The sequence below is a fragment of the Crassostrea angulata genome, chromosome 7, assembly GCF_025612915.1.
Source record: "Crassostrea angulata isolate pt1a10 chromosome 7, ASM2561291v2, whole genome shotgun sequence".
In the NCBI taxonomy this organism is placed as follows: Eukaryota; Metazoa; Mollusca; class Bivalvia; order Ostreida; family Ostreidae; genus Magallana; species Magallana angulata.
This window is the reverse complement of record NC_069117.1, coordinates 59,196,003-59,220,335: the sequence shown is the minus strand read 5'-3', so window position 1 is coordinate 59,220,335 and position 24,333 is coordinate 59,196,003. Positions and strand designations below refer to the sequence as shown.

The following is a 24,333-nucleotide window of genomic DNA, read 5'->3' as shown; positions in this document are numbered from 1 at the left end:
GGTTTAGCTGTATTTTAAATTTCATGTAGTTTAAAAAGGTTACTAACAAACAATGATTTGCTATACGAAATCTAACAATTAAATTATTTGCTGAAATTATCACCAGTTTGGAATTAAGGATTGAGATACTGAAATTGAGGTAATTATGTTCAGCGGTTCGACAGACTTATGATTAACATAATGTTATGATGAATTGTTAATTATTCTGGTCGAGCAGAACTTTGGCTATGCACATGGCCCAGAAGATAATAGCCACGAATCTGATGTCGCTATAGATTTAATACATAGAAACATGCTCAGTGTGAAGTGTCGATGATTATAACACTTTGACAAAACTAGTCTGAACTATTTTTCTTTTTGTGTTTGATCATATATAAGTATATATAAGTATAATAGACATTGTTCGGATGTTGAGAACGGCTTGTCATTAAGAGAGATTTGGATTTGAATTTGTACAGTTTGAAAGTTGCTTTGTAAAAATCTATTCGATCACGCTTTAATAAATTATTGTTCAACACCACACCTAATTTATCATTTCTTGACGGAACATGGAATTGAATCAACCCATAGGCTTACACGGTGTTCTATAAAAGGAAGATAACGTATATAATATTATACCTTTAGGCTAAGAAATAATTTAAGCATTCATCAAAATTATACGATAATCGATAAATTTTTGATTCATATGATACAGAAACAAGAAATTGGGTAAAGTAGCACCTCTATTTCATAGTTTTAATATAATAATTTAGATTGTCGATTATCGTGCTAAATAAATCACAGATATGAAATCAAGATAATATATTTACTATTATTGTAAAGTACTTCTAAGCCAAGTGATTATTGAGTTTGTTCATATAAAAGTAAAGTCATATGGGTTTGTCCCTTCAACTATTTTCAGAATCGGTAGGACAACAAAGTAGTGCCATTAAAATTAAAAGTTCCTTTATTAGCAGACTACATAAAACATTATGAAGCTATGTATTTTTATGAACGTCATACTTGTAATTGAGGATCATTTTTCCTGTAAGTCTATTAAGCAAATTGTGATTTACCTGAAAGTGTATGGAATTATTTTGTGTTATGTGTTGCTTCACTGATAGACAGGAGTTTACTATTTTCATTTTCTTTTTCAGGGATTGACGTAAACCGACGGATTTTTCGGGAAAACGAATCTGACATCAAACCACGAAACTCGGACCGAAGTTAGACTACTTGTGTAGCTTCAGTTTGAGGGATCACTCGTTGCTGAACGAAAATTAGGGAGAATTCTGTGTGACATTTTGTTAACATTACCGGCTATGGAGAATATATTAGTTGACTATACCCATATAACAAAATTGTGTATTAACTATTTATATGAACACTATAGACGGGTCTGTGGATAAAGCTTTAACAAGCAGTTTTTACGAATTCATCACCTCACGGGTCTTATTTAATGATGCTATCTTCTGTATGAGAAATACCAATTTGTTGAGTACTGAAGTACTGAAAGCCGGACTCTTTTGGATTTGGTGTGTGGCATATTGTGTAGTAGAGACTGAAAAGCTAAATCTCTCTCTCTCTCTCTCTCTCTCTCTCTCTCTCTCCCTCTCTCTCATGCTTTTAATTTCGACAAAGCGTCAAAGAGCGACCAAATTTTGTAAGCAGCATTAAACATAAATATGTCTGTCTAGTAAAAAAAATTCAACAGTTGCTGCCTTGAATTTTTCAAGAAGCGTTATATATTCAATCTCAATTCCTTCAACGCGCTGCAAAGTAGTTCATTGAAATTCATACGCATTGTATATGTCCAAAATGCATAGTCTTGTTTTTAAAACACGTTATGAATAAAAGAATTAAAAAAGATAGACAATTCTCTCGAAATAAAAAAAAGAAACAAAATGCCAATATTTTGACAAAACTTGGCTCTTTGTGTAACTATTTGGTATAGCGGAAATTTTTACTTTGACGCTGTTTGATTTTTTGTTTACTTTTGAAGTTGTGCCATTTATAATAACATTGGCGATTTGCCTCCCTACAGCCAGGACTCTGCTTTCAGCAGAGCCCGGCTAAAACAATGTGGTTGAAATGTGAATAATGCGTGTAAATTGTCACCATCATTTGTATTTGTAACATTCCTTCTACATTAATTGAATTAAAGAAAATTGCTTACTGACGTGTTTGAACTGTTCATCAACTTTTGACCATTCAAACTAAATTTTTCAAACGTGAACATTAAATTCTCCATAATGTTTAAATTGAGCATATTAGGGAACGTTATAATAAACTACTGTATAATGTATTCTTAGCAAAAATAAAAGAGGAAAATAAACATAACCATCTTACAGACAATCCCTTACATTTATATCCTTATTTTTACTTTCTATGTATTAATACAGCCACCATTTACTCTTTTAAAACACTAAAAAATATTGGCATCGAGGTGATCTTCTCCATATTGTTTATGATAAAATATTGAGTAATTCGTCACTGTTAAAAAAATAATTCTACATAAATAAATCAACTCTGTTATTATACTAAATAAAATGAGGGTAAATATTTATATCTAATGTCTCTGCAAATCTGGTTTTAATTAATTCATAGTCAACAAAATGTTTATTCATAGAATGATTTTCAGGATCATCATAATTTAAACTACTTAGGAATGAAGTTATTTCATTAACACAATCAAAGTACTGAAGTACTGACGTGAGTTAATTTTATCGATTATCAGTTATGTTAAAATCAACGATATGTGATTTTGCATTGCAAGGAGTATAAGTAATCCAAATATTTCTGAGAAATGGTATGGACCCAGGCAAGATTGAACTCTAGTCTTGTTCATCCAAATGCTCGGCTGTCTCCGTTTATCTCCGACAAGCAAAAGAGACTCTATGTTTTGTCGGATATTAACGGAGACAGTCGAGCATCTGGTTGAACGAGACTACATTGAACTCTAGCGGAGGAATACAAACGACTTCAAAAAATATCTAAACTGTTTGTGCCATTTAAAATCTCACAAGGTTTAAATAAGTTTTCATGAAAAACAATGTTTCAGAATACATTGCATCGAATTTATCGATTATTTTGAAGAACTAAATGTTGTCAGCGGTATTGATTTGTGCTTAGGTCGAAACACTGTTTCACTTTCGGTTTGCTCGAGTCAAGTGCATAGGAGAGTTGATTAAAATCAACTCCCAAAAACCATTTTCTTTTAATGTCCAGCTGTACAAAGACTCATGTTTTACATATTTGAAACATGTGATAAAAGTAACATATGTTACACATGTGTACTTGTGTACTAGCATTTTTTTTACTCATATATTACCTATATAAAAATATTAAAGACAATGTACATACGAGATATTACTATCTACCATATGCTATATATAACACGGAAGCAAACTGTGCCAATCAATCTAATAAATGTAGCTAACGGTAGGGTTGGGAAAACGGTAAGGATGTGTTCAATAAAGTCAAGAAATGGTTTTAGAGAAAAACATATACCGATACTATGATAATAATACTATTCATTATATATAGTTCAAATATCTAATCTGTAGCCTCACGGGTTCTCACTCAAATGATCAAATCTAGTGATATTTTGATGGCCTAATGCAACTATTTATCTTTATCATACAAAAGTAAATTAAATGTTTCTAAAATTTAATTCTGAATACCAGTTACTCATTAACTTCTTCTCAATTTATTGCTTCCTTTTTGTTTGTGAACCTTTTACTTATCATTTTTGCCATAAAGAAACCTTTATAAAAAATTGTTCATAACTTAACAAACTCTTAGTTTAAATCTACATGCATAAAGCAAGAACATAGTTCATAGAGGCGATGTCTTTCAGAATTTATGTTCATTTGACGATAATTTAATCCTGGATGTAACACGCTTTCTGATTATATTGTATAAAGAATGTTGCCTACCTCATAGTAAGACTAATGTCAAGAATGTATTAATCCGCCTGACGTTACGTTTGAATCTTGTACAATTTGATGTTATTTTAAAGGTCAAATGACTGTTTTTATCTACTGTTTATAGCAAAAGTTAAAATTATAAGAAATGAATGCATTATTTATTAGTTTTATAAGATATAAAATGGTTTGGGGTGGATTACACTTTTTTATAAACCGCTTTGCGGTTTATAAAGCGTGAACTGCCCGAAACCATTTTATATCGTATAAAACTAAAAAATAAACAATTCAATCCTTAAATATTGATCTTTTCGAGAAAAATTTATAACACATCTTAAAACTCAAACTTGTTCAATTTTATTTGCAAAATTCACTTTGACAATTTTACATTCATGGTCTAGTTGTTCCATGGAGTGGGCTTGTTTCTGTCACATCCCCTTTTGCAGATCGCGGAAACTGTGTCGCAGTTCTTGGTGCACTTTCTTCTCTCCACAATTCCCATGGGTCTCGCTTTACATCCTGCTGTACAGATTCTGCGTGAGTTGTCACACCCGACCTTGCAGGTAACTGCGCTAACTGTGGACATCATTAGACCCACCATCAAAAGCGTCACCAACAGTTTAATCTGAAATGAAAATATGAAATCAATATCATCTTATTTATATAATTAGATGTATGTAAGAGAACTAAAAGATTATAATTTCTTTTGAAAATATTTTACTTTATGAAATAAAATTCTTACGTTCATGGCTGCTTCTAGTCAGTAACCTGTTAAGAAAATATACTGATAATAAACCGCATATCTTAAAAACTGCATCCAATTCCGAAGAAATAGCAATATCATCTTTAATTTTTTTTTCTGAATTCATTTCTTAGGATGTTACTTACTTTGAACGTCTGTTAAGAGAAAATTAGAGTTGTAGCTAGAATCCCTGGATATTTATACACTTAAATTTTAATATGATAAATGCATATTCATTACTCCTCTTGTAACATACTTTTCACATCAATTACATGTTGAATTGTTGAACTCTTTATCATGACACCTTAACACTGTAAATCTCAACAATCAGCAAATCATGGTTTGAAAGTTCAAATTTACTATTATAACGATGATATTAGTTTAGAACAAGTGAAATAGAGGCTAAATGGTTCAAATGAGAAGCATTAGCCAAATGGGTTCAGGTGGTTCGATACACCAACTATAAGTGTAGAAGAATTTTGTTTCGTGCATTGGTAGTACATGTACCCCAAGTATTCAAAAACATGAATCCCCAATACAGAACAATTAATCTTTATCTATATTCCAGAAAACCCCTTTTTTTTAAATATTCTGCTTTATTATAAGGTGAAAAATGAAATACTTAAAAAAAATGAATCTTTTAATTTATATGGTTCAAAACAAATTTGTTAAAATGCACTACCAACATGTTCATATTTCTACATAGGAACAAGTCTAATGAAAAAAAGATATTCTTTAGACAAGTTATTTTCTATGATATATAAACATGAAATTGGAACTCATATATATTTCAGATTTTTTTCTTAGGTTATTTTTATAAAAGAATTCACCTGACCTATTGCTTTTACTATTCGTCTTTTATCGGGCGTATTAAATCCCGTGAACGTTTTATTCTTAAAGCTTTTTTGAAATTCATGAAAGTTCTTTTTTTAAATTACTTAGATTTTTTGTGGCAGTGCAGGGCTCTAGTACTCATTTAGAGAATATGTTCATTTCTTAAAGACACACTCTTTAAATAGAAATAACCCAATTATTTTTAGAATCGATAGGACTACAAAGATGTGTGCTCAAAACTTGTATATACATATATTGTGACCTTTTTTTTATCATAATGCATTACATATGTCAGAAATGATTTTCAATATTTACAGGAAGTGTAAAAAAATTTAATTATCATTTAAGGGAAAGAAATGAAATTGTGTAAGATACAGCCTTTATAAATCTGGAAATCCCCTTTACTTACTTCAGGGTATTTTCTCTGCAGGCACATTTTGTCTGAATGCAAAATTAAACATTTAGTACCAAATTAAAATATAAGAAAGACAAATTGATTGAATTCCATTTAAGCAGTCCCTTATTGGTAAACGAAAATTTGTACCAGGAGTATGAACCTTCATAATATTCCCGCCTATGAAAAATGGAGTAGTCCACTACATGTATATCCAATTTAACATTCAAATAGCATTATTATATAATTATTTAATTATCACTCTATTTATTCTTACACAGGTTTCATCAAACTTAATCGACCATTAAGACCCTTAGACCGTTTGTTTTTCTTTTTAATCATCTCTTGAAATTAAGTGCAGACATTAATTTGAACAAATTTATCGGCTTTCTGTCTCATTCTGCTTGATGGTCAAACTCGGCCTATCTTGCACTGTTTTGAAAAACGATTTTTCAAATGTGCATTGTAACGTTATACATTTCATAATTCTTGGTATATGATATTTTCTATTTTGATATATAGCTTCAATGGAAAACTTCAATTGCATAACTTTATTAATTAGCGTCTAATTGCACACAATTATAAGGAAAATCCCATTTTAACTCCAAATACAGCCTGGTAATAAAAACATTTTGGGAATCACAGGCAAAAATGCTAAAAAGTTTGCTTTTCATCAACAATGGTAGTGGTTGACTACTGATACTATAAAAGTTTAGCCCTTGAAAATGCATAATACATTTTAAACTGCATACTGCGTGTTAAAGTATAATATACATGTAAATAGAGAATATCAAACTGCGTTGCCGCGTCATTTACTTACTACCCAGAATGGAGGGCAGATATTGGGATGCCCCTGTCACGGAACATAAAAAACCAACCATATTTTTCTTTTCAAATACCAGGTTTGCATACAGAATGACTGAAAATTATCTAATGTTGATACTACCGATAAAGTTTTTTAACTCTCTGAAAAGAAAGTTACATTCAACACAATCCGAAACATTTCAAAACAGTTTTTTACGAGAATGTGTTGCATTCTCAAACCTTCACAACAAACTTATAAGAGGTCGAATATTTTTCACGATTTTCAAAAAAACAAATCTTATAATTATTTTTATATTATTTTTAAGACAATATTTTGTTTATTCTATATCTGGGTAGTAGACCGTGTTATTTTCTAATGCCCATATTTATCAGAAGTGATTTTTAAACATAAGACTTTTTCTTTAAAAATAATTGAACTAAATGGTATCTAAAAATTGTGAAAAAAATGAGTTCTATAAATGGACATATTTCTTATCATGGTAGGATATTTTATTAAATTGTTTTGACTGCAACTTTACGTAATTACATTAATACAAAGTTCATATATACAAAACACGAAGTCGTTCGATTTCATTGATAGGGGTCACTTCATTCTCTTGAATTTACGTAGGATAATGAGAACGCCCACTTTTTTACAGTCTTAATACAATCAGCACATGTTTTTTTATTGTTCTCCATTTAATGGTAGTTGCACTTTTGAATATATATAAGCTTGTGTTAAAAGTAGATGTATAGCCAAACATGTGCTTATTTATAACAAGACAGAAACTGTTCTTGCGTCCGCGTTCTCTACTGTAAATCGTATTCTTTGACCTATTAAACATTATAATTCACCATGTGATTTCTTTACCCTGTGTAACTTTGTGAATATTAGACTCCCGTCACTTGACGTGTTAGGTAGCAAGCATTATGCTGGGCTATATGATTTGTCAATACCTATTTCAATTCATTCAAATCGAATGATGATTTCTTCAATTTTCTAACATATCTTTAAGAGAACTATCATATTTATCTCAAAAGCGTATCATTTTCAATATAACTGCATAATTTTAGTGTATTTAGGTGGATAGGTAGTTTTATATAGACTTTACCTTCAGTGTGTTAAAAGTCTGAAATAATATATCTTTATTCATAATTTTAATTAACAGGATCAGTCCCATGTTTGTGTTGTCTACAACAGTCGTCTACTTTTTAAACTTTTCATACATTTAGAAAATATTTGTCAATGTTATAGGATAAGAAAGTCTCAGAAAATGATTGCAATTGTGGAAAATGACATATAAACATTTTTTTAAGAATCTACCTGCATGGCTATGAAAACAATCACGAACATCATCTCAATTATTGTTTAATTACAAATGAAATAAAAAAAAACTATTTTTAAATACGAGAAAAACAGACTTCTAAACAGTTTGCAATGTTTCTTTATTTCAAATGTTTACTGAAAATTTCAGTATACATGGCCTAGTTCTTCCATGGAGTGGGTTTGTTTCTGTCGCAGCCCTTTTGGCAGAGGTCGGAAACGGTCTCGCAGTTGCTGTTGCACTTCCTTCTCTCCGTGAATGGTTTTGGCTTGCATCCTGCTGTACAGATTCTGAGCGAGTTATTACATCCGACCTTGCAGGTGACTGCGCTGACTGTGGACACCATTAGACCCACCATCAAAAGTGTCGCTAGAAGTTTTATCTGTAGATAAATACATGGAAATGAATCTAACAGGAATATTTTTTTAAATAGAAGGACATTCCACTCACTATTTTGTTGTTTATTTTTTATGCGAAACTTGGCCAAAAAATGATAAATACTTACGTTCATGGTTGTTTCTAGTCAGTAACCTGTGTAGAAACGAGAAGATAACTTAGATATTTATGTAGAGTTAGTTCTTAAATAAAATTATTTCAGATATTGAAATATAATAATTTTCTTTAATATATTAAATAGCACAGAAGGTTAACAGCATATTTTTCATATCTTGAAATGTAACTTACTTGAAAACGCCAGTTTTGAGACCAATGGTGTGGACACTAAATCCCTGTATATTTATATTATTTGGTTGAGATATGATAAATGCATTTCAATTACAACTCATTTGCAACATTCCTTCCCAATTAATCAAAAAGTGCTGAATTGTTAAATTCGGTTTTGCTGTTATGGGTCAATATTGTAACAAACGTCAGCAAACGTGTGTTTACAATGTTTTCATCAATATAAAAATCAACATTATTGAAATATAATAAAAGCAAATGCAAATATGAAAAAACGTTAAAAGAGATTAAACATTTTAAATATTTTTTTTGTTCAATAGCACAACATCATGACAACAAAGCAACATTTAGAAGAATTGTAGATTTATGTACTATTTAATATTAATATTATAATTGAAATATAATAAAAGCAAATGCAAATATAATAAACCTACAAAAGCGACGTCAAATGAGATTAAACATTTCAAATAATTTTTTTGTTCAATAGCACAACATCATGACAACAAAGCAATATTTAGAAGAAACGTAGATTAATTTACCTTCTGATTTACTGCTAAAAAAATTTGTTCTTATCTGTGAGTAATAATTTTGAAGATTTCTGTTTTATAAAACTTAATTCTTTAGATTGTTGTATGGCATTCAATTAAAATATGCTCCAAGCCATTCCTAGTCTGAGTATCTGGAAAAAAATAAATGTTTTTGATTTCTTGTCAGTCTGTTTTAAAAATTAGATAAAAAAAAAAGAATTAGAAAAAAAGGAAACTGATGCCTGGAATATTTTTGAATTTTTTTGCTAAAACACTAGTTTTCCAATTTTTGGTTACACTATGATACTTAACTGTTGCTTTAGAACAGCCAGAAATCGAATTGAAGAGACATAAAATGACTTTTTTTAAATCTCAACATAATTTTTGAAAAACAATACGTGTACGTTTAAAAATATAGTTGTTGAATATTGTTGTATACGAAAGGATATTTCAATACTTTACATTTGTTGTCTCGTCATTGCTTTAAAATAAAAATAATTATAGCATGATAAAAACAGAATTCTTTTGTTTTTCTTTAAATTCAATTGTGTTCGATTTCTTCTTCCAAACTCTTTTCACATGCAATATATTGTATATTGGTGATATTGTCTCTCACACCTACATTGTTTAAAACTTTCTAGATATAAAACTACGCCCAACGCTGTTTGCGTATTTACCGCGAGTCCTCGTGGTGTGAAATTGATCGTGGTTTAGCACAGGTAACTCGGGTAGAACTGCGCATCCTCGCGATACAGCTTTTCATCTTGTCCACAACGTCGCGGTACTCTGAAACCAGTCCCAGGTGAAAATGTTCTTGTTTTTAACGCAAGTTACCCCACCCCCCAATTTCTTCTCATACGGGGAATATAATTGAGGGAATTAATGAATATTAATTCAAATTCCTTTATTTTATAAGTGGAGTTGATTGTTACAATTTATTATTATCATTTTTTAAAAAGTGGGAGAAATAAAAGGAACGTGTAAATATGCTAATACAGAATTCTGTATACTATTTTGTATACCCGATAGCGTCACATACAAATTAATTTTGGCACATTCATCGTTGAGAATTCTTGGTTAACAATTAATATGATTAATTATATAATAAAAATGTCATCAAAATATCTTATTTGGCCTCGAGAAAGGGGATACTAATAAGAGTTTCATTTACAATCTTTCATAATTAATTCTTACCTATAAAACATACCTTACACCTGGTCATTTCTCTTCAATACGTTTTTAATGAATTCGTTTAATGAATAACAAAGTACCTGTATATATAAAATGTTTTAAAGTGCACTCGCTTATCGCCGCTGCGTCCCGAGTTCAATCCCCGTGATCGACATTGGTTAAATATATATGCTGGTTGCCCGCTTGGAAACGTGGGTTTTCTCCGGGCACTTAGGCTTTCTCCCACATCGATGACCCCCTCGCGCTAACATCCGTGCCAACGAAAGATATTAATATAAGTTGTATAACTTGTTTATCAATCGCTTTGAAATAAAAAAGAAAAGGTTCAATCAGTTTAAGAAAAAGCTAATCTTAAAATCGTGTGTGTTTAAAAACTGACTTTCCTGCCCGATCTAGCAAAAGTATGATGTTCAGTGGATCGCCCAATATTTATGTTGGTTGTTCAAAGCCCGGAATTTAGGAATATGAATATTCATTTGTTCTGGAGTATCCATCACACGTTAAAATTTCGCAGTGTCAGTTCACCAACAGAGAAAGGTGAATTGCGTTACATTACGTACATGTATACAGTATGTGTATACAGAATTTGGGTGGTTGCCGTCGTGGTGGGTGACCTGCAGCAATTTGTGTGACTTGGGGTCCGCTAAATAGAAGCATATAGTCCGTTCTTACAAACAGTGAAACTTTCTTGATAGAATGATTTAATTTCAAACAAATGAAAATTTGTTTTCAAATTAAATTCAAAGAAATTATTCTGCGTATTCATAACACAATGTTTACAAAATACATTCATAAAATTACCTTTTAATGATATACATTGCACTCGATTGAAATACAATTAACAAACTGACTATAACCAGAGTTAATCAGGAATGGAGATAGTAATTGGGAACACAGCTAAAATACATTTTATATACACATCTAGTATTTGTAATTTTTTAAAATGGTAAAAATGTGATTGTTTGAATAAATGTAAATTTAGAATCATTATAGAAATCATATGAACATACGATGTGTGTTTGTGTGAATAAGTAAAAAAAAACTTCTTTACGCGATATGTGGTATATTATAGATTCCTTTAGCCATGTTAAAATGAAGAAAGTTTTATTTTACAAATTTCTTAGAATCTTATATATATTTTGATTTTGGAGAGAGAGAGAGAGAGAGAGAGAGAGAGAGAGAGAGAGAGCGCTAGGTCTCAACATTCGATAAGATCTCTCACGGCAAGTAGACAAACATGTGCTTATTGATAACAAGACAGAAACTGTTTCTTCTTGCGTCCGCGTTCTCTATTGTAAATCGTATTCTTTGACCTATTAAATATTATAATTCACCATGTGATTTATTTACCCTGTGTAACTTTGTGAATATTAGACTCTCGTCACTTGACGTGTTAGGTAGCAAGCATTATGCTGGGCGATATAATTTGTTAATACTTATTTCAATTCATTCAAATCGAGTGATGATTTCTTCAATTTTCTAACATATCTTTAAGAGAACTATCATATTTATCTCAAAAGCGTATTACTTTCATTATAACTTCATAATTTTAGTTTATTTGGGTGGATATGAAGTTTTATTTAGACTTTACTTTCAGTGTGTTTAAAGTCTGAAATAATATATCTTTATTCATAATTTTAATTAACAGGATCTGTCTCATGTCTGTATAGTCTACAACAGTCGTCGACTTTTTAATCTTTTCATACATTTAGAAAATATTTGTCAATGTTATAGGATAGAAAAGTCTCAGAAAATGAATGCAATTGTGGAAAATGACATATAAACATTTCTGTTAAGAATCTAGGGTGAACAAAAAATGTAATAGCTGAAATACTGATTTGACTCCTTTCATAAATCAAAGTACTGAGGTACTCACGGGAGTTGATTTTATCGATTATCATTTATTTTAAAACAACTTAACTTGCGTGGCAACTAGTTTCTAGTCGGTATTAAAATTTCGCACTTTTTTATAATATGAATTTTGATTAGAATTTTCAGACAAGAATTTAGAGAAACCCCATATGAATCATGTTGTGTAATATTTAAAGATAGGTTTCAAACTACGTATTAGTAATCGATACAATTCTAAAAATTGTATGGATCCAAGCACTATTGATATTGAACTCCAGTCTCATTCAACCAGACGCTCAGCTGTCTCCGTTAATCTCCGACAAGCATGTACGGAGACCGCCGAGCGTCTGGTTGAACGATACTATATTAAACTCTGGCGTAGGAATATATGAGACTACATAAATATCTAAATTGTTCGTACTATATAAAATCTTACTATTTTCAAAGTGTTTATAGATAAGTTTCCTTGAAAAAACAATGCTTCAGCATACATTACATCGAATTTTTCTATTATGTTCAAGAACTAAGACTTGTCAGCGGTGATGATTTGTGCTTAGGTCCAAACACTGCTTCACTTTCGGTTTGCCAGAGTGACTGCAAAGGAGAGTTGATTAAAATCAACTCCCAAAAATGAGAGAGAGAGAGAGAGAGAGAGAGAGAGAGAGGTCATTACAATATTTGTTCTACCCTCCATGCATAGTTATAAATCTTATCTTCAATTAAGGACCGACAAGTCCAAATTTAAAATATTTGCAGAGCAGTGAGGGTAGATAAACAACAAATTATTTCATTGCAACGCAGTTTAATACTATTCTGACAATAAATTTTAATTGGAATTGACCAATATATAACCGAGGACTAAAAGTAAAATTTTGTGAAATATAAACGTAACAAAAGTGACTGTAAAAGGACCTACAATACAGCGTTAAGTGCAGTCATACTTTGTGGAATTAAGTGTCGAATCTACCTATATGGATGTAAAAACAACCACGAACGTTTCAATTATATTTTAATTACAAATTTTAAAAATGGTCACTTTTAAAAAAAAAAGAGAAAATCAGACTTCTAAACAGTTTACAATGTTCTTTATTTGAAATGTTTACTGAAATTTTCAGTATACATGGTCTAGTTCTTCCATGGAGTGGGTTTGTTTCTGTCGCAGCCCTTTTGGCAGAGGTCGGAAACGGTCTCGCAGTTGCTGTTGCACTTCCTTCTCTCCGTGAATGGTTTTGGCCTACATCCTGCTGTACAGATTCTGAGCGAGTTATTACATCCGACCTTGCAGGTGACTGCGCTGACTGTGGACACCATTAGACACACCATCAAAAGTGTCGCTAGAAGTTTTATCTGTAGATAAATACATGGAAATGAATCTAACAGGAATATTTTTTTAAATAGAAGGACATTCCACTCACTATTTTGTTGTTTATTTTTTATGCGAAACTTGGCCAAAAAATGATAAATACTTACGTTCATGGTTGTTTCTAGTCAGTAACCTGCGTAGAAATGAGAAGATAACTTAGATATTTGTGTAGAGTTAGTTCTTAAATAAAATTATTTCAGATATTAAAATATAATAATTTTCTTTAATATATTAAATAGCACAGAAGGTTAACAGCATATTTTTCATATCTTGAAATGTAACTTACTTGAAAACGCCAGTTTTGAGACCAATAATGTGGACACTAAATCCCTGTATATTTATACTATTTGGTTGAGATATGATAAATGCATTTCAATTACAACTCATTTGCAACATTCCTTCCCAATTAATCAAATAGTGCTGAATTGTTAAATTCTGTTTTGCTGTTATGGGTCAATATTGTAACAAACGTCAGCAAACTTGTGTTTACAATTTTTTCATTAATATAAAATCAATGTTATTGAAATATAATAGAAGCACATGAAAATATGAAAAAAAAAACCACAATAGGGGCGATAGAAATTAATAGAAATTAAACATTTAAAATATTTTTTTGTTGAATAGCACAACATCATGACAACAAAGCAATGTCTAGAAGAAACGTAGATTAATTTACCTTGTGATTTACTGGGGTTTTTTTTCTAAAAAATATTTGTTCTCATCTGTTAGAAATGATTTTTAAGATTTCTGTTTTATCAATCTTAGTTCTTTAGATTGTTGTATGACATTCAATTAAAAATATGCTCCAAGCCATTAGTAGACTGAATATCTAATAAAATTTATCGTTGACTTCTTATGATTTAAAATCAGAAAAATAAGGTAAATGCAAATAGTTTAAAAAAACTATAAATGTTTTTGTGTTTTCGTTAGTCTGTTTTAAAAATAAGATTTAAAAAAAGGGATAAGAAAAAAAAGAAAATTGATGCCTGGAATATCTTTAAAAAATTGATGCTAAAACACTAGTTTTTCAATTTTTAGATACATTACGTTACTTAACTGTTGCTTTAGAAGAGCCAGAAATCGAATGGAAGAGACAGATAATCAATTTTTCATTTCATCATAACTTTGAAAAACAATACGTGTACGTGTAAAAATATAGTTGTTGAATACTGTTGTATACGGAAAGATATTTCAATACTTTATATTTGTTTTCTCGTCATTGCTTTAAAATAAAAATAATTATAGCATAATAAAAACAGAATTGTTTGTTTTTCTTTAAATTTATTTGCGTTCGATTTCTTCTTCTTGTACACTCTTTTCACATGCAATATATTGTATATTGGTAATACCGGGTATTGTTTCTCACACCTACATTGTTGGAAACTTTCCAGATATAATGCTGACTTTTTAATTTTGAAAAGGTTAAGATATATTAGTCAAAGTTAATGAAGAGTTCAACACGTCGGGGAATCATTACTCCTGAATTTGATTTATGTCAAAGGAATGTTACAAATAAAGTAAATGATAGTGACAATCACACGTGTTCGAATTTCAACAAAACTGTATAAATACCCAGATATTTGGTTATCAGTACACTGTTCAAGAATAAACGTTCACGTAAGTACCTGAACAAAAAGAAATTATGGAATATTCTGAGCAGAGAATTAATGATGGAACACTTTTAAAGAATTTCTCTTTATTGTGAAAATATATTAAATATGGCTCTTTATTCAAAAGGGAAAAATAACAAATCCGTGAAATTCACTATTTATTCTATGAATTTAAACCATGACAAAGTTCTGCATAAGGAAATATATTTGTAGAAAGACCTTGAACTAAGAGTGAAAAATCCGTTTTGGGTGTGTATGTTTGATTGAGCAACTAGTTGGTCTGGGCGTGATTTTATGGTGTCATATCTATACAAATCATCACATACACCTATACATATCATTGACGCCAACTGCCCCGTTTTTTTTTACAATTAAATATCAATCATGATATTTTTTTACATCTTTTTTTGCAGGTCATTGACTTAAGACAACCATGAACGTGAGAACCTTTGGGTGTTTTTTTTAAATTTCAAAAATATATTTTTTTATAACTTTTTATACCTAGTTAAAAAATAAATGGTAAACAAATTTGCCGTAGATCTACCTTAAAACTTTGTTTTAGCCAAATACTCTTATCAATTTACAAAATTATATACTTTTGTTCTAAAATTTGAATATTTTCTTTTATTTTTACACCGAACTTCTCTTTGCAATTAAACGTAATATCTGAAAATTACCATTACCATCAAGCTTGTTTAATGCAGTTGAAGATTTGTCAATAATCCTGATGATATTGATTACTATTTTTAGACCAAACTTTTCGCAACACTTCTGATGGTGGGTCTAATGGTGTCTACTGTGAGTGCAGTCACCTGTAAAGTCGGATGTCAAAACTCGCGCAGAATCTGCCAGGCCGGATGTAAGGCCAGACCTTTTAGAGAGACGGGAATGCAGCAATAGATGCGAGACAACTTTTGTCATCTGCAAGAAAGGTTGCGACAGAAACAAGCCAACTCCTTATAATAACTAGACTACGAATTGTTAAGGACACAAGGAATTTTTTAAATTAAATTTCTGTCACATATTCCACATTTGTTTTGTTATTCAAAGTTAACTTATTCAACGGTCTCGAATTTTTATTGACTTAACTCCAGTGCATTTTTGATGGATCGATAATGAATCACTTTTGATATTAATTATACAAAAATGAACCGAATGGCGCCTTCGAATTATTAAAATTGATTTAAAAAAAATTCTACCCTCTATTTCCAAAGGTTTGTCAACTTGTTGATGTGAACATTTTATAGAGGTACTCTAGGTGAAAGGTGAAATTTGAAAATTATAATTTTTTATTATGATATTAATCAATAACCCTAAGCTCAAATTTTTCACTAGTAATTCGAACGCTACAATCTTGAACTAGTCCGATTTTTGATTTAATTTCATACATAAGGGGACTGGTTATGAAAGTTGCACAGTCGATTATTCACAATTACAGTATCGAATAATTTTCCACACAAACCACTGCAAATCTCAACAATCAGCAACTCATGGTTTGAAAGTTCAAATTTACTATTATAACGATGATATTAGTTTAGAACAAGTGAAATAGAGGCTAAATGATTCAAATGAGAAGCAATAGCCAACTGGTTTCAGGTGGTTCGATACACCAACTATAAGTGTAGAAGAATTTTGTTTCGTGCATTGGTAGTACCCCAAGAACATGAATCCCCAATACAGAAAAATTAATCTTTATTTATATTCCAGAAAACCCTTTTTAAAAAATATTCTGCTTATTATAAAGTGAAAAATGAAATACTTAAAATAATGAATCTTTTACTTTATATGGTTCAAAACAAATTTGTTAAAATGCACTACCAGCATGTTCATATTTCTACATAGGAACAAGTCAAATGATAAAAGATATTCTCTAAACAAGTTATTTCCTATGAAATACTAGTATAAACATGAAATTGGAGCTTCATATATATTTAAGATTTTTTTTCTTAGGATATTTTCCTCTATCTGTACAAACAGGTTTTTTATATCTCAAGGAGGTTGATATCGTGATATCATAACATTCAGCTCCCTTTAGGAATAGTTATTATAAAAATACTTTTACTCCCCAGCAAAACTCACTTCAATCTTTACATGACTTTCATCCCTTGACATTGTATCACTTTTCAAGGATTTTTTCCGAGTAAAAAAGGCCATTCATACAGCAAATAATATTTGCAATAGTGGATCTGTATTTTGTCTGTAACCATGAGACGATGACAGAAACATAAGGAGTGACTTTTTATTTTCTTAGTAAAGAATAACAACTAATTGCAACTTACCAAGAAACCTCTTTTGGTCATGTTTGGCAATACAAAAAACAACTATAAATGCTTTCTGTAATAAATCGATGTCATAGGCGTGTTTGGTTTTATAAAAGAATTCACCTGACCTATTGTTTTTACTATTCGTCTTTTATCGGGCGTATTAAATCCCGTGAACGTTTTATTCTTTAAGCTTTTTTGAAATTCATGAAAGGTTTTTTTTTTTTAAATTATTTAGATTTTTTGTGGCAGTGCAAAGGGTCTAGTACTCATTTAGAGAATATGTTCTTTTCATAAAAACGGACTTTTTAAATGGAAATAACGCAATTATTTTTAGAATCGATAGGACTACAAAGATGTGTGCTAAAGCAATATGATATCAAAACTTGTATATACATATATTGTGACATAATTTTTATCATAATGCATTACATATGTCAGAAATGATTTTCAATATTTACAGGAAGTGTAAAAAAAAATGTAATTATCATTTAAGGGAAAGAATTGAAATTGTGATAGATACACACTTTATAAAACTGGAAATTTCCCTTTTACTTCCTTTCAGGGTATTTTCTCTGCAGGCACATTTTGTCTGAATGCAAAATTAGACATTTAGTACCAAATTAAAATATAAGAAAGACAAATTGATTGAATTCCATTTAAGCAGTCCCTTATTGGTAAACGAAAATTTGTACCAGGAGTATGAATCTTCATAATATTCCTGCCTATGAAAAATGGAGTAGTCCACTACATGTATATCCAATTCAACATTCAAATAGCATTATTATATAATTATTTAATTATCACTCTATATATTCTTACACAGGTTTCATCAAACTAAATGGACCATTAAGACCCTTAGACTGTTTGTTTTTCTTTTTTATCATCTCTTGAAATTGAGTGATGACTTTAATTTGAACAAATTTATCGGCTATCTGTCTCATACTGCTTGATGGTCAAACTCGGTCTATCTTCCACTGTTTTGAAAACGATTTTTCACATGTGCATTGTGATGTTATACATTTCATAATTTCAAAATGGATTTTCTTGGTATATGATATTTTCTATTTTGATATATAGCTTCAATGGAAAACTTCAATTGCATAATTTATTAATAAGCGTCTAATTGCATACTATTACAAGGAAAATCCTATTTTAACTCCAAATACAGCCTGGTAATAAAAACATTTTGGGAATTAACAGGTAAAAATGCTAAAAAGTTTACTTTTCATCAACAATGGTAGTGGTTGACTACTGATACTATAAAAGTTTAGCCCTTGAAAATGTATAATACATTTTAAATTGCATACTGCGTGGTGAAATATAATATACTTGTAAATAGAGAATATCAAACTGCGTTGCCGCGTCATTTACTTACTACCCAAAATGGAAAGCAGATATTGGGATGCCCCTGTCACTGAACATAAAAAACAAACCATATTTTTCATTTCAAATACCAGGTTTGCATACAGAATGACTGAAAATTATCTAATGTTGTTACTAACGATAAAGATTTTTAACTCTCTGAAAAGAAAGTTACATTCAACACAATCCGAAGCATTTCAAAACAGTTTTTTACGAGAATGTGTTGCATTCTCAAACTTTCACAACAAACTTATAAGAGGTCAAATATTGTTTACGATTTTCAAAAAAAACAGTTCTTATAATTATGTTTGTATTATTTTGAAGGCAAAATTTTGTTTATTCTATATCTGGGTAGTAGACAGTGTTATTTTCTTATGGCCATATTTATCAGAAATGATTCTTCAACATAAGACTTTTTCTTTAAAAATAATTGAACTAAATGGCATCTAAAAATTGTGAAAAAAATGAGTTCTATAAATGGACATATTTCTTATCATGGTAGGATATTCTATTAAATTGTTTTGACTGCAACTTTATGTAATTACATCAATACACAGTTCAGATATACAAAGAACGAAGTCGTTCGTTTTCATTGATAGGGGTCACCACATTCTCTTGAATTTACGTAGGATAATGAGAACGCCCACTTTTTTTCAGTCTTAATACTATCAGCACATGTTTGTCTATTGTTCTCCATTTAATGGTAGTTGCACTTTTGAATATATATAAGCTTGTGTTAAAAGTAGATGGATAGACAAACATGTGCTTATTGATAACAAGACAGAAACTGTTTCTTCTTGCGTCCGCGTTCTCAATTGTAAATCGTATTCTTTGACCTATTAAATAATATAATTCACCATGTGATTTCTTTACCCCGTGTAACTTTGTGAATGTTAGAGTCCTGTCACTTGACGTGTTAGGTAGCAAGCATTATGCTGGGCGATATGATTTGTTAATACTTTCAATTCATTCAAATCGAGTGATGATTTCTTCAATTTTCTAACATATCTTTAAGAGAACTATTATATTTATCTCAAAAGCGTATCATTTTCAATATAATTGCATAATTTAGTGTATTTAAGTGGATAGCTAGTTTTATATAGACTTTACCTTCAGTGTGTTAAAAGTGTGAAATAATATATCTTTCTTCATAATTTTAATTAACAGGATCAGTCCCATGTTTGTATTGTCTACAACAGTCGTCTACTTTTTAAACTTTTCATACATTTAGAAAATATTTGTCAATGTTATAGGATAAGAAAGTCTCAGAAAATGATTGCAATTGTGGAAAATGACATATAAACATTTTTTTAAGGATCTACCTGCATGGCTATTAAAACAATCATGAACATCTCAATTATTGTTTAATTACAAATAAAATAAATAAAACTATTTTTAAACGAGAAAATCAGACTTCTCAACAGTTTGCAATATTTCTTTATTTCAAATGTTTACTGAAAATTTCAGTATACATGGTCTAGTTCTTCCATGGAGTGGGTTTGTTTCTGTCGCAGCCCTTTTGGCAGAGGTCGGAAACGGTCTCGCAGTTGCTGTTGCACTTCCTTCTCTCCGTGAATGGTTTTGGCCTACATCCTGCTGTACAGATTCTGAGCGAGTTATTACATCCGACCTTGCAGGTGACTGCGCTGACTGTGGACACCATTAGACACACCATCAAAAGTGTCGCTAGAAGTTTTATCTGTAGATAAATACATGGAAATGAATCTAACAGGAATATTTTTTTAAATAGAAGGATATTCCACTTCACTATTTTGTGTGGGTTTTGTTGTTTATTTTTTATGCGAAACTTGGCCAAAAAATTGATAAATACTTACGTTCATGGTTGTTTCTAGTCAGTAACCTGTGTAGAAATGAGAAGATAACTTAGATATTTGTGTAGATTAGTTCTTAAGTAAAATTATTTCAGATAATTAAATATAATAATTTTCTTTAATATATTAAATAGCACAGAAGGTTAACAGCATATTTTTCATATCTTGAAATGTAACTTACTTGAAAACGCCAGTTTTGAAACCAATGGTGTGGACACTAAATCCCTGTATATTTATATTATTTGGTTGAGATATGATAAATGCATTTCAATTACAACTCATTTGCAACATTCCTTCCCAATTAATCAAATAGTGCTGAATTGTTAAATTCTGTTTTGCTGTTATGGGTCAATATTGTAACAAACGTCAGCAAACGTGTGTTTACAATGTTTTCATCAATATAAAAATCAACATTATTGAAATATAATAAAAGCAAATGCAAATATGAAAAAAAGACAATAGCGGCGTAAAACGAAATTAAACAATCAAAATAGTTTTTGTGTTCAATAGCAGAACACCATGACAACAAAGCAATATTTAGAGGAAACGTAGATTACTCAACCTTGTGATTTACTGGGTTTTTTTCTAAAAATATTTGTTCTCATCTGCTAGTAATAATTTTGAAGATTTCTGTTTTATCAAACTTAATTCTTTAGATTGTTGTATGACATTCAATTAAAAATATGCTCCAAGCCATTAGTAAATTGAATATCTAATAATATTTATCATTGACCTCTTATGATTTAAAACCAGAAGAATAAGGTAAATGCAAATAGTTTTTAAAAAAACTATAAATGTTTTTGTGTTTTCGTTAGTCTGTTTTAAAAATTAAATAAAAAAAAAAAGAATAAGAAAAAAAGAGAAAAGTGACGCCTGGAATATCTTTAAAAAATTGTTGCTAAAACACTAGTTTACCAATTTTTAGTTACATTACGTTACTTAACTATTGCTTTATAAAAGCCAGAAATCGACTGGAAGAGACAGAAAATCAATTTTTCATTTCTTCATAACTTTGGAAAACAATAGGTGTACGTGTAAAAATATAGTTGCTGAATATTGTTGTATACGGAAGGATATTTCAATACTTTATATTTGTCTCGTCATTGCTTTAAAATAAAAATAATTATAGCATGATAAAAACAGAATTGTTTGTTTCTCTTTAAATTCATTTGTGTTCGATTTCTTCTTCTTCTACACCTTTTCACATGCAATATATTGTATAGTGGTGATATTGTCTCTCACACTTTAATTGTTCAAAACTTTCTAGATAGAATTTTGAAAAGTTAAGAAATATCAGTCAAAGTTAGTGACGAGTTCAACACGTCGGGGAATCATTACTCCTGAATTTGATTTATGTCAAAGGAATGTTACAAATAAAGTAAATGATAGTGACAATCACACGTGTTGTTCGAATTTCAACAAAACTGTATAAATACCCAGATATTTGGTTATCAGTACATTGTTCAAGAATAAGCGTTCACGTAAGTACCTGAATAAAAAAAATATGGAATATTCTGAGCAGAGATTTTATGTTGGAACACTTTTAAACAATTTCTTCTTTATTGTGAAAATGTATAAAATATGGCATTTTCTTCAAAAGGGAAAAATAAGAAATCCGTGAAATTCACTATTTATTTTATGAATTTAAACAATGACAAAGTTCTACATAAGGCAATATATTTGTAGAAAGACCTTCAACTAAGAGTGAAAAATCTGTTTTTTGTGTGCATGTTTGATTAAGCAACTAGTTGGTCTGGGCGTGATTTTATGGTTTCATATCTATACAAATCATTACATACACCTATATACATATCATTGACGCCAACTGCCCCGATTTTTTTTTACAATTAAATATCAATTATGACATTTTTTTTTACATCTTTTTTGCAGGTCATTGACTTAAGACAACCATGAACGTGAGAACCTTTGGGTGTTTTTTTTTAATTTCAAAAATATAATTTTTTTAATAACTTTTTATACCTATTTAAAAAAATAAATATACCTAGTTAAAAAAATAAATGGTCTACAAATTTGCCGTAGATCTGCCTTAAAACTTAGTTTTAGCTACATACTCTTATCAATTTACAAAATCATTTACTTTTGTTCTAAAATTTGAATATTTTCTTATATTTTTACACCGAACTTCTCTTTGCAATTGAAGTTTTGTCAATAATCCTGATGATATTGATTACTATTTTTAGACCAAACTGTTCGCAACACTTCTGATGGTGGGTCTTATGGTATCTACTGTGAAAGCAGTCACCTGTAAAGTCGGATGTCAAAACTCGCGCAGAATCTGCCAGGCCGGATGTAAGGCCAGACCCCTTAATTTTGTAGAGAGACGGGAATGCAGCAATAGATGCGAGACAACTTTCGTCATCTGCAAGAAAGGTTGCGACAGAAACAAGCCAACTCCTTTTAATAATTAGACTACGAATTGCTAAGGACAGAAGGAATTTTTTTAATAAAATTTCTGTCATATATTCCACTTTTGTTTTGTTATTCAAAGTTAACTTATTCAACAGTCTCGACTTTTTATTGACTTAACTCCAGTGCATTTTTGATGGATCGATAAAGAATCACTTTTGATATTAATTATACAAAAATGAACCCAATGGCGCCTTCGAATTATTTAAAATTGATTTTTAAAAAAATATTCTACCCTCTATTTCAAAAGGTTTGTCAACTTGATGATGTGAACATTTTATAGAGGTACTCTAGGTGAAAGTTGAAAATTATAAAATGATGAAAGTTTTTTTTATTATGATGTTAATCAATAACCCTGAGCTTAAATTTATCACGAGTAATTCGAACACTACAATCTTGAACTAGTCCGATCTTTGATTTTATTTCATACCTAAGGGGACTGGTTATGAAAGTTGCATAGTCGATTATTCACAAATACAGTATCGAATAATTTTCTATACAAACCAATTATCTTAGAATGTTATAGACTTTTACCTTTTACACTATCAATGATCGGTCTCCTTTAAAAGTTAGATATATTCAAAGTATATAAAAAATTTCTTTTTTGGAAAAAAAGCAAACCAAACATGCATCAGGGGAATGTTTAGAAAAGGAAAAGTCCGCTTTTGACCCCGGAATGATTAGGCTTATTCAACTTGCGTGTTATGCATCGATTGTAAACAAAGCTAATTTCATAACTATTAGTGAACAAATTGTACACTTAATTTTGTATGCTTAATTTTTGATTTGCTGAATTATTATGACCTTTATTTATAGCGATGTAAAAGTCGTAGTACAATCATAGCCAGAGACAAATTTAAATATGAGGCGAATTAACGCGTTGACCTTTTGCCCGTTTTCTTTTCAAAACAAGTTTGATTTGCCTTCATACATGACACATTTAAAAGTTATTTCAAAATCATTATTTTTCAGTAGAATAGTTCTAATCAGATTTGTTTTCTTCACAATACTGGATTTTAAAGTTCATTATACAAATTTTATAAGAATATTTTCAGAACACGTTTTTAAGAAGCGGGTATTTTTTTTAAGAATGAACTGATATATAATTCTTTTTTAATTCAGAAATGGACACAGAACTTAAAAATAAAAAAATAGAAAGGCATCAATACAAAAAGAGAAAAAAATATTCCGGTCAGGCTTTTGTTGAAAGCCAGAGCTTGA

At 30.2% G+C, this 24,333-nt stretch overlaps 6 long non-coding RNA genes across 6 annotated transcripts; 2 read left to right on the top strand and 4 right to left on the bottom strand.

Annotated features, from left to right (window-relative positions):
- Window positions 1–4,239: 4,239 nt before the first annotated feature.
- Window positions 4,240–4,920, bottom strand: LOC128157493 (uncharacterized). The gene is made up of 3 exons (XR_008239825.1): window positions 4,794–4,920; window positions 4,648–4,673; window positions 4,240–4,530 (listed from the first exon to the last, which is right to left on the bottom strand). It is a non-coding gene; the product is annotated as an uncharacterized LOC128157493 (long non-coding RNA).
- Window positions 4,921–8,101: 3,181 nt separating this feature from the next.
- LOC128157263 (uncharacterized) lies at window positions 8,102–8,818 on the bottom strand. Its single transcript, XR_008239811.1, has 3 exons — window positions 8,689–8,818; window positions 8,510–8,535; window positions 8,102–8,386 (listed from the first exon to the last, which is right to left on the bottom strand). It is a non-coding gene; the product is annotated as an uncharacterized LOC128157263 (long non-coding RNA).
- Window positions 8,819–13,324: 4,506 nt separating this feature from the next.
- Window positions 13,325–13,973, bottom strand: LOC128157222 (uncharacterized). Its single transcript, XR_008239806.1, has 3 exons — window positions 13,904–13,973; window positions 13,725–13,750; window positions 13,325–13,601 (listed from the first exon to the last, which is right to left on the bottom strand). It is a non-coding gene; the product is annotated as an uncharacterized LOC128157222 (long non-coding RNA).
- A 1,172-nt stretch (window positions 13,974–15,145) lies between these two features.
- Window positions 15,146–16,242, top strand: LOC128192285 (uncharacterized). Its single transcript, XR_008244523.1, has 3 exons — window positions 15,146–15,234; window positions 15,641–15,666; window positions 15,978–16,242. It is a non-coding gene; the product is annotated as an uncharacterized LOC128192285 (long non-coding RNA).
- Window positions 16,243–20,267: 4,025 nt separating this feature from the next.
- Window positions 20,268–20,936, bottom strand: LOC128157351 (uncharacterized). Its single transcript, XR_008239816.1, has 3 exons — window positions 20,867–20,936; window positions 20,689–20,714; window positions 20,268–20,552 (listed from the first exon to the last, which is right to left on the bottom strand). It is a non-coding gene; the product is annotated as an uncharacterized LOC128157351 (long non-coding RNA).
- Window positions 20,937–22,071: 1,135 nt separating this feature from the next.
- Window positions 22,072–23,168, top strand: LOC128191564 (uncharacterized). The gene is made up of 3 exons (XR_008244439.1): window positions 22,072–22,166; window positions 22,576–22,601; window positions 22,887–23,168. It is a non-coding gene; the product is annotated as an uncharacterized LOC128191564 (long non-coding RNA).
- The last annotated feature ends 1,165 nt before the right edge of the window (window positions 23,169–24,333 follow it).